This window comes from Monodelphis domestica, chromosome 4, assembly GCF_027887165.1.
Source record: "Monodelphis domestica isolate mMonDom1 chromosome 4, mMonDom1.pri, whole genome shotgun sequence".
NCBI classification, from domain to species: Eukaryota; Metazoa; Chordata; class Mammalia; order Didelphimorphia; family Didelphidae; genus Monodelphis; species Monodelphis domestica.
In genome coordinates this window covers 446,153,956-446,168,614 of record NC_077230.1, presented here as the reverse complement: position 1 = coordinate 446,168,614, position 14,659 = coordinate 446,153,956, and the positions used below count along the sequence as shown (strand labels likewise).

The following is a 14,659-nucleotide window of genomic DNA, read 5'->3' as shown; positions in this document are numbered from 1 at the left end:
GCTACAGAAAAAAAGAAATAATAACAACTTTAGAAATAATAACTATTGGAATCATAATGCCAATCAAAATAATGACAGTGCTCCAAATGAGGAAAATGATAATATTCAACACAATGCCCAACAATATATAAAAAATGGAGCTTGTCCACGCTATACTCTGGGTAAAAATCCCCATCAGTGTGGGGGATCCAAGAAAAATGCCCAAGCACCTTTATGAAGGTGTGAAGGGGGGGGGGTGAGGGCCTTGGAATCAAAGAGTGAAATCTTTGATTTTCCAAACCCTGATATTTTAATGCCAGTAATCCCAATACATGCCCCGCCCCCACACACATAGTAAGGAACCTCATGTCACTTTAAAGGTGGGAAATTCATACATATCTTTTGGACACTGGGGCATCTAGGTCAGTTTTGGTAAGCAAACCAGATGCAAAATTTGACTCTACTGGCTCTCTAGATGTAGTAGGTGTATCAGGAACATCTTTAAAGGTCCCAAAACTTTCTCCTTGCATGGTATGTGTGGGACCCAGGGATTTACTATGCAAACTACAAGCCACAATAATTTGCGCCCCATAGAGATGGCTCTATGTCTTTGTTAGTGCCTGAGGAATCTTTAAATTTACTCCCTGTACTTATCTCAGAGAGCCTGGAGGGAAAAGAACCTCCCACCTTTGAAATACCTACAGATATACCAGAGTCTCTTTGGGCCACATCTTCTTCTGATGTAGGCCTACTTAAATCAGCTGTTCCTGTGCAAATAAAAACTAAATCTAGCCCACCTCCTTCCATTCCCCAGTATCTTCTCTCAAAGGAGGCAATAGAGGGCATTACCCCAGTAATAAACTTATTAATCGACCAGGGTGTCAAATTTCCTGTAAATATGAATACAACATGCCCATCCTGCCTGTTAAAAAACCAAAAAGGGGGCCCAATGGCAAGTACTTCTATAGATTCGTACAGGATTTGAGGGCTGTGAACAACCATGTTATAAAGAGACATTCTGTAGTTTCCAACATCAATAGTATTATTTCTTCTAGTCCTAGCACAGCTACATACTTTACAGTAGTAGACTTGTGCTCAGCCTTCTTTTTCATACCCATACATGAGAACTCCAGGCATATCTTTGCTTTCACCTGGAAGGGCTCTCATTATATGTGGAGTCATCTTCCACAGGGTTGAGTGGAAAACCCGAGATTATTTGCACAAATTTTGAGCCAAGACACAGATAATATAATATTTAGAAATAGCAAAGTAATCAAATACATAGATGATCTACTCTTGGCTTCAACAGATGCAGAAGCATGTCAAGAAGATAGTAAACACCTTCTTTTGGAATTACATAAAAGGGAACATAAGATCTTGAAGGGTAAAGTTCAGTGGTCTCTCCCTAAAGTAGAATATTTGGGGTTCATCCTGACTGTGGGTGCCCACTATATTTCTCCCAAGTGAATTGAAAATATTAAAAATTTAAGTGCTCCTACCACTAAGAAACAGTTGGGAGTAGTTTTAGGAGCAACAGGGTTTTGTAGGCAATGGATTCCTTGCCATGGGGAAATTACTAAACCCCTTATAGCACTAACAAGGGATTCAATCCCTGAACCCCTCAAATTAGAGCCAGAACACTTGTCAGCTCTATCAGATCTAAAACAGACTATCCTGTCTGCCACTGCTCTAGGCATCCCAGATTACAATAAGCCATTTACTTTGTATGTACATGAGCAAAGAGGAGTAGCTTCAGGTGTTTTAACTCAGACTTTGGGGCCTTCTCAGTGTTACAGAGACTTCTTCATTCTGGGGAGGGGAACAAACTGAAACAGTTAACATCAATAAGGCAAAGAGGTTTGAAAAGGCTTAAAATTCACCTCCAGACTGTTTGAGGTTCCTTCCCCTCCCAAGTACCATCATTTATCACAATCCCTTTGTCTACACCCCTGGGGTCCCCCATACTTAGGGGAGGTTCCCGCACTGAGTACAGATGTTTTGGTGTGAATTTTGATTTCCCCCATTCAAATAACTATTCCTCCTATTATTAGCATTATCCCTAAAGCTTCTATTCCTATACTCCTGATTTCTCTTCTTAAAATTCATAATTATATGATCACCTTTCCACAAAAATATGTTAGTAGTTGTTTTGTGGATTCTTGTAAGGGAGCTATGATCTCTCCTTGCTTTACCTTTCCAACTGTTTCAGTTAATTCTTTTATTTCCTCCCTCAATGTCTCCACTAAAGTAGCATTCTCTTTATCTGTCTCACCCTGTTTAACAGTTAATTCCTTTATTTCCTTCCTTAATGCTTCCACTAAATCAGTGTTCTCTTTCTCCTTTTCCTTATGTCTATCAAAAGCATAGACTGCCACAGTTTGGACAGCTAGTCATAAAATAATTCCTAACTACCTTACAACTGTTTTTTACAAATTGCATTCTGATTTGTCTAACATCCCTTTCTCTATCAAGATGGAGATCTATATATCTTCCTCCCAGCTCAATAAGTCTATCCATAAACTGGAACGGGTTTTCATTGTTCAAATTTAATCCATGTACCAGGCCTATCAGAACAGGTTCTCATGGCTTTTAGCAATGCATTCCTAGCCTATCATAGTTGAAAGTAATCTTGCTCTGAATTTGGGTCCCATTTGGGATCTTCAGTTGGCCAGTGAACTGTTCCTCTCCTTGGGCTTGATTAACAAGAGAAAGAATCCTATTCCTTTCCCTTTCTGTTAGCAAGGCCTGGAGCAAATCCTCTACATCAAGCCATGTGGGATTATATGTGTGAAAAATGCTTTCAAACTTATTTATCACCACCACAGGTTCAGCTTCATATGAAGGTGTTTTTTCTTTGAATCTCTCAATGTCCTGTGGAGAAAAGGGTGTATGACATCTAATGTTTACTAAATCTCCATGTCTGTTATATGTAGGGACATCTCTTAGAGGGAAAACACATTTATTTGAATCATCTGTGGTAACTGCTGCTTGTCCTGTGTTCTGGAGTTCAATGGAGTGGGTTGTAGTGAGGCTAGTAAGGGAATGGGGGTGGGGTGGGGGAATGAAGAGGGAGAGGCTGATCAGGGCATGGAGAGGCAAAGCAAAAAGATTGGGGCATGGCAATGAGAAGTGGGGAAGAGGATGGGGGTGGGGTGGAGAGGAAGGGGGGTGGGACTGGGTATGGAGTGAAGAGGAGTATGAGGGGTGAGGTCTAGAGGAATCATACTAAAGTGGGTGGGAAGGAGAGTACAGAAAAGGATTGGAATAGGGATGGTACAGGTGGGGATAGGTGATATGGGTGGGCACTGGGTAGTGAGGAGGGTATCATGGTGGGATGGTAAGGGAGGGTAGAGAGGTAGATTGGGGGAAAGGGGATGGGAAGAGTAGAGGATGAGCAAGGTCTGACAAGGAGAGGAGCTGAAGTGAAGTCCTGGTTTGGGTCAGTATAAGAGGTTTCTTTATAGGCCAGGTGGGATGATAGAGTGTGTTTCTAGCTATATTTCACTGAAGGAGTTAAGCTAGAATGGTTCAGTTCCAAAGAAATAATGGTTTCCAAACTGGAGGGAATAGTTGATTTATCCCACAAGAGCAAGTGTTTATAAACTTTGGAATCTTTGTTTTTAATAACTTCAAATCTTTTAAGATCTCAAAGTCAAAAGAGTCATATTTTGGCCTGGTAAAAGATATGTCCATATATGCCTTACAAAGCTTTCTAGATTCTTTCTTTGTCATCCAATTCTAATGAGCTAGATTGGGATCACCCCAAGAAGTAAAAAGTATATTCAGAGGTGAATCAGGAGGAATATTTCCCAATTTCCCTCGATGTGTTGCAATATTTCCCATATTGTCAAGTCTGTCTGTCTTAATCTGCCTATTTAAGCTAGTCTGAGTATAGCTATATGGTCAGCTTAAAAAATGAAAAGTTCCTAAAACATTAAAAAATAGAGACAACAGATTTCTTCAATGTTATTGTGGAAGGCAATGAGAGGAGGTTTAAAACAAAAAGCTAATGTAAGGAAACAGTAATTGTTGCATAGCAATAGTATCAATAATAAATGTGCATTTAGTGTAATAATTGTTATTAGCAATTAATAACAAAATGCATTTATTATAATTATTGTTAATAATAACAATAAATACTCTAAAAAATCATCAATAATAAATAATAAAAAATCATCAATAATACTTATTAGTTATTAATAATAGGTGGTAGTAATAATAGTTGTTGAAAATTAATAATTATTATTATTTACAGTATTATTAATACTGTGTTCTAAAATTATTCCTTAATATTGCATGTAGTTAATTTGATTTAATGGTGGCTTTGTTCAATTTTAGAAAATTGGTTTTAATTTTAAATCAATATTATTAATATTTAACTATTAATAATTCTTTTATTTAAATGTATTCAATTCAATATCATTATTTTAGACCACAAGTAGCAGTAGCAAAGGAATTCTTTTGATTTTCCTGCAGCTTTAGTTCTTGAGAGTAGGTGGTGTTATAAATGCATGTAGAGTGGAACATACTTGCAGGTAGGTCTTACGTTAAAAAAAAAGAGATCAGGGAGGAAGGAATGTGTGTGAGGGGGAAAGGAAAGACCAAAGAACCAACACTTGAGGGTTTAGGTGGATAAAGGAAGAGAAAGAAAATGTGACTTTTTGATGTTCTAAAAGAAGCAGGCTGTATGCAAGGAAAGTCTGAGGGTGAGGGAGAGAGAAAAATCAAAAGAGAACTTCCTTGTAAAAATGCAGTCTGAAGAAATGTGCTGAGAGGGGAAGGGAAGAAAGAAAATTCCAAAAAGCCTTCCTCTTAGCCCAGTTCTAAGGACTGTTTGAGGGGGGAAGGGAGAAGGGAAAGGAAACCCCGAATTAAATCCCTTCCTCTCCCCCAAAGGGAACAGCCATGTGTTTCTCTCAAAAGTTGGGGGGCACTAGTAACTGCCAATGACCCACTCAATCAGTGCCAGTTTTTTAACCCAGGAACTCCTCCCTCTTGGTCTGACTATGGAGCACAGGAGTTCAATGCTCCAGCCCCTCCCTTACTGCTAGAGTCAAAAGGTGTGTGTATGTGTGTGGGGGGGTCTTTTGTTCCCCCAGTCTTCAAGGGCTGTGCTGTGCTGAGTGAAGCCAGAGGGCTTTGGGTCAGAGTCACAGCAGCTGGGTTGGAAAAGTCAGGCACCGGGTCCTGTCTGTGAAAAAAGCATCCTTCCCCTTCTCTACTGCCACAAGGAGCCCCTAACTCTAATCCACAGCCTAGAAGGACCCCCAGGATTAATTTAAGGGGTGTCTTCTTGCTTAGCACAGCACCTGGCTGAGCAAAGTGGCAGTAGGAGCTGGCAGTTTTGTGTGCCCGGGGAAGTCAAGGGCTGGGTTCCTGTGCTTGGCTTGTACTCTACAGACCCACTCTCAGCTAGGGTAAAAGAAGGAGGGGGTTTTCTCACGAATTGATCTGGGGAGGTGGTGTTAGACAGTTCTGCTTCTCTTTCTCAGCCAAGGTGCATTTTGCATATGAAGGCATGAGAGCAAACTGAAGCCAATTCTATTCACCTATGCTTACCTAAGCACTTACTCAAAACTCCTCTCAGAAGAAAATTAAAGGTCCTAAAGAACCAATGTGGTTGCCATCTGTAAGAATTATATTGATATTTCTACCCAGATATATATTTTATAAAGTTTATTAGAAAGGGTAGACAATCATAGTTTTAAATCTCATCATTCCTCTAAGTAACCTGACCACAAGTTGCCTAGCCTGCCAGTCCCTTCCTCTTTCCCCCTTCCCTAACTGCTCTGTTCCCATGTTCGTTCAAAAGCCAAAAACCCTGGTCCACCACTGCCCCCTCACTTTTATTGATGTACAGCATATATACGGACCCAAAACCCGGCGTAACTGTGTTATGTGAGGAATGTTGATGGACAGGTCAAGCTATTCAGGAGGTGGAAGGAATGAACTTCCTTGACACACCTGGTTTGAACCTTTTCTTTGCTTTATGGGATAATGGAGTCAGAATAATAGATGTTAATGTATTTGATATAGTGTGTGGCACAAGGAAATCCTGCATTTAACACATGTTAAACAGCTGTTACCTCAAGTCTCACACATGATCAAATCCCTGTGCTCTTTGTGCAGAATGTCATCAATCCCTATAGGATTGGTTTGGTCTTTTACCTTTTGTGCTCATTTGGCACATTGCAGGTCAACTTCTGTGCTCCTCTGTGGTCTATTTCACCTTGAATTAGACATATTCATCAAGCAAAAGTCTCATAATATTTAAATAACTAGCAGCATGTTGCCATAGTACAAAGCTTTTTGGGTACACATTTATATGCTAGGCAAATTGACATATTAGCTTAGTCTATTGCAAAAAGCAAAACAGTTAAAAAAAATCTTTTCAATACTGGTGACATATGCTTCAAATACAAAAAAATGAGAGAAAAGATCGAGGCTACTTTCCAAAAAATAAAGATTTATTTCCTCTTTAACTTGCCATGATCCACAATGTGAGTGCAAACGAGGTAGATAAAACAATGGGGTGCAAATGAATTAGATAAAGCAATAATACATTCAAGAAAATACAAAAAAAAGTTACAAAAGTCACAAAATGTTACAAAAGGCATATCAAGTCAATATAGGTCACTAATATAGGTTTTCTTTTTTGAGGTAGTATATGTGTTGTCCTACAAGGGTAATTTGTTCGAGTACAAGGATCACCCAAATAGAGTACAACAAAATAGTACAGATCCATCAATAGGGAAGTCTTATCACGATCAATAGTCAAATACAATCAGTACAGGCAATTATTATCAACAGAAGGTACCTGTTTTACATGGCCACAATGAATCCATGAGTTCCTTTCCCCAATTTTAATGGTGGTTGGTGTAGTCAATAGGACTTGAATGGTCCATCATACGCAGGTTCAGTCAACCCAGTACGTTTGAAATTATGTACATGCTATCATTGGAGTTTAAATCTCCAAGAGTGTGTGTCTGCCAACTGCCAGAGACCAACTGCCAACTGCCAGTGAGAGTGACTGACACAGAAAAGTGGTTATAACTGTCAACATTTGAAACTGACATGGTCTCTCAGCTCTGCTTCAAACTCCAATTCTTTCTCAAGCCAGCCACTCTACTTCTTACCTTTAAACTAATAAAACAATACATATTTTCTAATAATATCCTTATAATTTTCTCCCTTCAAGCATATGGAGAGAGAAAAAAATCTCTCCCTTATGCTCACTATTCTATGTAATTCTAAAACTATACCTGACCTTATTATCATTATATCTCCTTAAAATAGATTTAACCTTACACTTATCCTATTCTTATTGCTACACTTTATCTATGCTAACCTATACTAGGGATATAAATGAAAGAAAAGAAAATTTCAATGAAATCAAATAATCAATGAAAACATTTGCAGAAATGCAAGTGCAAAACATACAATTAGAGAAATTCAAAATTCAAAATACAAAATGTAAATTTTTGAAAAACCTTTGAAACAATGAAATACAACTACAAAAACTAACTTATGTTTCACAAAAAAGTAAAGTCTATATAAAACTACAGACTAATATTCTTAGTAAAGAGTCTACAGTAAGTCATCACAAGGATTATTCACTATGACCAAGTGGGATTTATATCAGGGATGCAAGGATAGTTTAATATTAGGAAAACCATCCACATAACTGACCATCTCAATAACCAAACCAACAGAAATTACATGATTATCTCAATAGATGCAGAAAAAGAATGACAAAATACAACACCCATTCCTACTGAAAATACTAGAAGGTATAAGAATAGCTGAGGCCTTCCTCAAAATAATGAACAATATATATTTTAAACCATCAGCAAGTATCATCTGCAATGGGGACAAGTTTGAAGATCAGGAGTGAAGTAAGGATGCCCATTATCACTTCTATTATTTAATATTGTACTAAAAACACTAGCAGTAGTAATTAGAGAAGAAAAAGAAATTAAGGTAGGCAATGAGGAAACTAAACCATCACTCTTTGCAGATGATATGACAGTATACATAAAGAATACTAGGAAATCAATTAAAAAGCGTGTGCGAGCAAAGCAAGTGACAAATCAGAAACAACTGACTGACCCCCCTGGGCTGTCCAAAGCCAAGTTTAAGCCACCATTGGTACATGTGAAACACAGGAAGTGACATAAAGAACTGCCTTTATATTTCACATCACTTCCTGTGAGAGGGACTTGGGCAATGGAACTTGGCTTGGAGGAGCTCAAGCATGAGACCTTAGACTGCTTCCCTGAGACGATTGTGTGGTGAGGGTTAAGGCTGACTCCCCTTTCCTTGGCTTAAGGCCTCTCATCTTGGAGGAGGCCTTGTGGCTGGAAGCCAAGCTAGATTTAATCCTCTGGGAAGACCTGTTGGCTGAAGCCTCTGAACTCCCACTGGTTTCAGACTAGGCTGGGACAGCTATCCTCCCCTTTTTCCTCTCTCTCTCTCTCTCATTCTTAATTTCTTCCTTCTATTGTAAATAAACCACCATAAAATTCCATTCTGACTTGAGTATTTCATTGGGATTTAGAATTTCAATTCCTGGAGACCAAATAAAAATTATGTTCAGTCTCAACCATAAAGTTTACTCCTAACACAAGCTAATAGAATATAAATTATGTTCCTACCAAAATTAATTTACAGATTCAGTGACAAATGTATGAAACTTTTATCAAGTTTTCAAGAATTTTCAAAGTTTTAAAGAAAATTTTTCATAGTGAAGCTTCCCGGACCAGCAAGAAGCCTCAAGGTAGGAAGATAGAGGAAGGATAGAAGTTCTGGATGCTGCAAGGGGGATGGTGGAGCCAAGTTAGAGATATGAGGTGGCAGGAATGAGTCAGAAATCCAGGCCTTATTAATTATCATGGAGCCACAACAAAACTCCAATCAGTGGACTACTCAGAAGGCTTGTTCCCATCCAAAGATCCCAATTTAATACCACACAGGTCAGAGACATGATAGAGAAAAGAAAGTGCCTGGCCGAAGGCCAGGTCCCAGGTGGGAGAGGTAGATAAGGAAAGGAATTAAAGATGGAGCTTGGCCTTTGGCCAAGCTCCAGCAAGGACAAGCATCAGTGAGAGCTGAGATCCAAGAGAGAGAGAAGGTGGAGCTTGCTGTGGCCCTGTATTTAATCTCTTTGATATGCAAATATATACAATACATAGGGATGATTATCATTGGTCAATGACAAGGTATAGGTGTGGTTTCTCTTAGCCAGATGAACACAAAGAAACCTGTTTTCCCGCCTAACCTGGGGGAAGCTAGGGTCAAGGGTCAGAGACTTTCCTAGCCATGCACAAGACTGAGCATGCTCTCTTCTAAGCCACTCTGTACACACTAACTGTTTCCCTTGCCCATAGCTAGGGGTGGACTGCTACATCTAGAATTAGAATTATAACCAGGTTAATCTGGAAGAACAAAAGATCAAGAATATCATGGAAGCTAATGAAAAAAATGTGAAGAATAGTGGCCTAACAGTGCCAGATCTTAAACTGTACTATGAAGCAGTGATCATCAAAACAATCTGGTACTGCTAAGAAACAGAAGGGTGGACTGATGGAATAGACTTTGGGGTCAATGACCTCAGTAAGCTAGTGTTCCATAAACCCAAAGATCCCAGCTCTGGGGACAAGAACTCACTATTTTACAAAAATAGCTGGGAAAATTGGAAAACAGTATGAGAAAAATTAGGTGGAGATCAACATGCCACATTCTAAACCAAGATAAGTTCAAAATGAATAAAAGATTTAAATATAAAGAGCGAAAACTTAAATTAGGAGAACATAGATTAGTATATGTGACAGATCTATGTGAAAGGAATTTAAGACCAAACAAGAGATAGAGAACATTACAAAATGTAAAATGAATCATTTTTATTACATTAAATTAAAAAGGGGTTGTGCAAACAAAACCAATGCAACCAAAATTAGAAGGAAACCATCAAACTGGGAAGAATATTTTATATAACAAAACTCTCAAAGGTCTAATTTCCCAAATATATGAAGAAAGAAGTCAACTCTACAAGAAATCAAGCCATTCCCCCAACTGACAAATGGTCAAGGGACATGAATAGGCAGTTTTCAGATAAAGAAATCAAAATGTTCACTAATCACTTGAAAAAGTGTTCTAAATCTCCTAATGAGAGAAATGCAAATTAAAACAATTCTGAGGTACCATCTCACACCTAGCAGGTTAGCCAATGTGACAGTAAAGTAAAATAATAAATGTTGGAGGAATTGTGGTAAAATTGGGACACTAATACATTGTTGGTAGAGTTCTGAATTGATTCAACCATTCTGTAAGGTAATGTGGAATTATACCCAAGGGGATTTAAAAGATTGCATACTGTCTGATCCAGGTATAACACTGCTGGGTTTATATCTCAAAGATGTAATAATGAAAAATAATTGTACAAAAATATTTAAAGCTATGCTTTTTGTGGTGGCAAAAAAAAAAAACTGGAAAAGGAGGGGGTATCCCTTCAATTGGGGAATGGCTGAACAAATTTTGTTATATGATGCTGATGGAATACTATTGTGCTGTAAGGATTGATGGTCTGGAGGCTTTCCATATGAACTGGGAGTGCACTGATGCAGAGTGAAATGAGCAGAACCAGCAGAACATTGTACACAGAAAGTAAAACACTGTGGAAAAACCCAATATAATGGACTTTGCTACGAGTAGCATGTAACAAGCCAGGACACTCCTGAAGGACTTCTATAAAAGAATGTTATGCATTCTTTTAGAAAGAATTTAGAAAGAATTATGGGAGTAGAAGTGCAAAAGCAAAACATATGATGTCACTTATCACATGTATATACGAGTATGCGATTTGGTGTTTAGGCCTTAAAAAAAGTCTCTCTATAAGAAAAATGAATAATATGGAAATAGATATCAAGTGACATTTTTCACAACTCTCCCAGCTTTCCCACCATGATAATGAGCACCAAGGCCCTGTAGCTCGCCTCTCCAACAGGAACTGGTGCCTGGTAGGTCTGTTCTCATGTCAGGAACAGACAAGCATCTGGCCGCCTGGCCCGTGAAAGCAATGATCATATAAACAACAGTTTTGAAGTGTGAGGCAGTGACTGTGGATGTCTTGGTTCCCCACAGGCCCCACATTTGGGGCATCATTTGGGTTATAGGCCCTCATGTTTTTTTCTGTCAGCCCCTACTTGATCATGGTGCTGGTGTCAAGGAGGAGCTCCAGGGAGCATCCCTGCCTAGGGTTCTGCACCTGTGCCTTTTTTTCCCCTGAAATCATCCTGTTCTTCATTCCTTATAACACAATAGCATTCCATCATCTTCATACATCACAATTTGTTCAGTCATTTCCTAATTGAGAGACATCCCTTCAGTTTCCAATTCTTTGCCACCACAAGAAGAGCAGCTATAAGCATTTTTTTTGTATAAACACACCCTTTCCCATTAAAAAAAAAATCTCTGGGATAAAGTTTCCTGGGAGCTGCGCCCCCACACAAGGCCTGCAATCACACCAGTAAGTGGCCATATGCTGGGCTTTCATCTTAGGCACTAGACGGGTCAGCCTAAGCATTAAGCCTGCAGCTTCTTGAGACTTTCCCATCCTCTTCTTGTATCTTTTCAATCCTGAGTCTATAAGATGTGGACAAAACATCCTTTCTCTCAATTTCAACCTAGGGGGACCCCCTTAGTGATATCTGAATTTTTCTGCGGCCACAAGAAACAGGGAAAGCCTGTCCGTGTTCCCAGGATCTAGGACCAAGTCCTTCTGTCTTCCCTGTTCTTATGACCATGCTGAAGAGCACAAAGGAAAATCCTCAGTGACTGGGGAAGTGAGCAGAAGGCCTTCTAGCACTGGAAGCAACAGTCTTAACCTCCTAAAGAGCTGGGCTTGGATTAAGGAACCTTCAGGTCAAATCCAGCCTCAGACAACTCCTATGTGTGATTCAGAGTAATAGTCATAAGGCATGACGTGTGTCATTAATAATAGCTTACATGTAGCATTTTCAGGGCTGCAGTGGGCTTTAGGAACCTTTAAACTAGCTAATCCTCAGTTTCAATTTATTTTTCATATACTGTGTTAATTACTCTGTATTGGGGAAATTTACTGTGTATTCCTGTGTCTGGGATTTGGGTCAAGATGATTTAGGGGGAAGTGAGGTGGCTCAGTGAATTGAGAACCTGGCCTAGAGTCAAGAGGTCCTGGGTTCTAATCTGACCTCAGATACTACCTAGCTCTGTGACCCTGGGCAAGTCACTTAATCCTCATGGTCTAACCCTTATTGCTCTTCTGCCTTAGAATCAATACACAGTATACTATATACTTTCAATGATGAAAAGTTCTCACCTCTAATGAAGAGGAAATTAAAATAATTATTAGGAACTATTTTGCCCAATTGCATGGCAGTAAATATGAGAATCTAGGTGAAATGGGTGAATATTTACAAAAATACAAATTGCCTAGATTAATAATAGAGAAAATTGAATACTTAAACAATCCTATCTCAGAAAAAGAAATTGAAAAAGCCATCAAGGAACTCACTAAGAAAAAATCCCTAGGGGCAGACAGATTAATAAGTGAATTATATCAAACAGGACTACATAAAATTGCCACACTAGAAAAGAAAGAAAATGTACTAGATTTTGAAGCAGATGGGAAATAGCATTCTCTGGTCTGATTTTACCTTTGCTCTCAGGGATAGGGGACCCAAAATGGCAGACAAACAGAGGAACTTTGCAGAAGTCTGGATCTGGCTTGAGGGAATCCTATGTCTGAGGATGTCAAACAGCCACCTCCTCAAACTTCAAAATAAATTCAAGTCTCCTGTCTTGGCACAGAATCTCATCAATCCTACCAGGATTGGTTGGTTTCCTTGACCTTGTGCTTCTTTGCACAGTATAATGGTTTCTTTTGTGATCCCTTCTTCTGAAACCAGACACAATTATTAGTCAAAATCCTATAATATTAAACAATAAATGGTAGCTTCCCATTGACTAAAATTTTTGGATATGCATTAATATTAGGGCTAATGAATATTGTAAACTTATATTAGTGCAAAATAAAAAAAAACATTAATACTGGTAATGTGCTTCAAGTACAAAAAATAAGAGAAAAAACTCAAATACTCTATTGCACATATAAGGAAAAACAATAAAATTTTTTAAAAAATAAAAAATATATAGTTCACATTCAGTGACACACAAAGATGAGATCCATTTCCTTTTTAACTTGGTCATGATCCAGTGTGAGTGCACATTATTTTCAGAAATAATAGATTTTTTAAAACAGTAGTACCTGAGCTAATGCAAATTCAGAGAAGTACCAAAATCCCCCCATAAGAGCCCATTTAATGGCAACAGCAATCAAAGCTGCTATCATTCGGATTCTCATGAATTGCTGTTTGAAACTTAAAAAACCTTTGAAGCTCATGGATACTTGTCATATGTTCTCCAGATCTAGCCAATACTTAAACCTTGGCTGAGATATTTTTTAACAAAAGCTATTACTGCCAACATTCCAAAATTTGACAGGAGAGCTCAGAAAAACCTCTGCACTGCTTATGAAGTCCTTTTTGGTCTAAAATGTCACCATGAATCAAGATCATTCTGGTGGAAGGGTAGAGTAAGCTGAAAAGTTACAAATATAAAAACCATCTAGGCTCACTGGGAAAATCTGTACCACCTCCTGAATGAGATTATGACCCATCATGTGGTAACTAGACCCCTTGGGAAACCTCCCTCCACTGGTATGAGACTTTAACAGCATAAAAGGCATGTCTTTATATGTCCCAGGCATTACAATGTGGAGGCCTGGACTACATTAGTGAAAATCAGTTCAGATGTCTCATCCATTACATTTTTAATAAATGCTGAGGTGGGGAAATAAAATATTGCTATTGCACTTCACTACTAAATGGACCCTTACCTCTTGTTACAAACAACTCAAAGGTAGGCAAATGATCAGTCAAATATAGTGGTGCTACAAGATATCTGAAAATCACTTCTGAAGACCCCTTAAAAATCAATTGAGATTTTGAACTCTCCAAAGGTTGTATACAGGTTTTGACCAGTTTGATGGAGTCCATCCATCATTCATCCATGTGACAATTAACAAATGCAAAAAAGGAACAAAAGGCCATTAAAGCAACATGAGACCTTGATGGATCTGTTGACAAATCCAGCATCTACGAAGACCTATGGTTTTGCCATATTAAAGTTTGTCCAAGTTTTACAGTGGTATTTTTCTCCAGTCCAGTCATATGGCAAGGTACAAATAAAGACAATGTAGTAGCACATATAGCTAATGGCCAAAATACAGTAGTTGAAAATGACATAGTAAAATGGAACATTATAGATTACATCAATATGTGAAGTAAAAACCAAAATTAAAACTTAAAGCAAACAATCAGCAAATACAATATATGTGACATGATACAATCATTGAATTCAAGAGTCCTGTTCTCTAATTTCAATAGGGGCATTACAGAGATTTCTTCATTATTTGGAGGGGAACAAACTGAAACAGCTAATATCAATAAAGCAATAGAGTCTGAAAATTCACCTCTAGACTCTTTAAGGTTCCTTCCCCTCCCCAGTACCATCATCCATTTATATTTCTTTTGTCTGTGAAGAGTTAAATTTTGGGGGTTAGGTTGAATAAAAGTCAGGAGAG

At 38.4% G+C, this 14,659-nt stretch overlaps 1 protein-coding gene across 2 annotated transcripts in view; it reads right to left on the bottom strand.

Annotated features, from left to right (window-relative positions):
* Positions 1 to 14,659, bottom strand: part of LOC100619450 (zinc finger protein OZF-like) — an 87,655-nt gene that overhangs the window by 33,446 nt on the left and 39,550 nt on the right. The window lies entirely within an intron of this gene.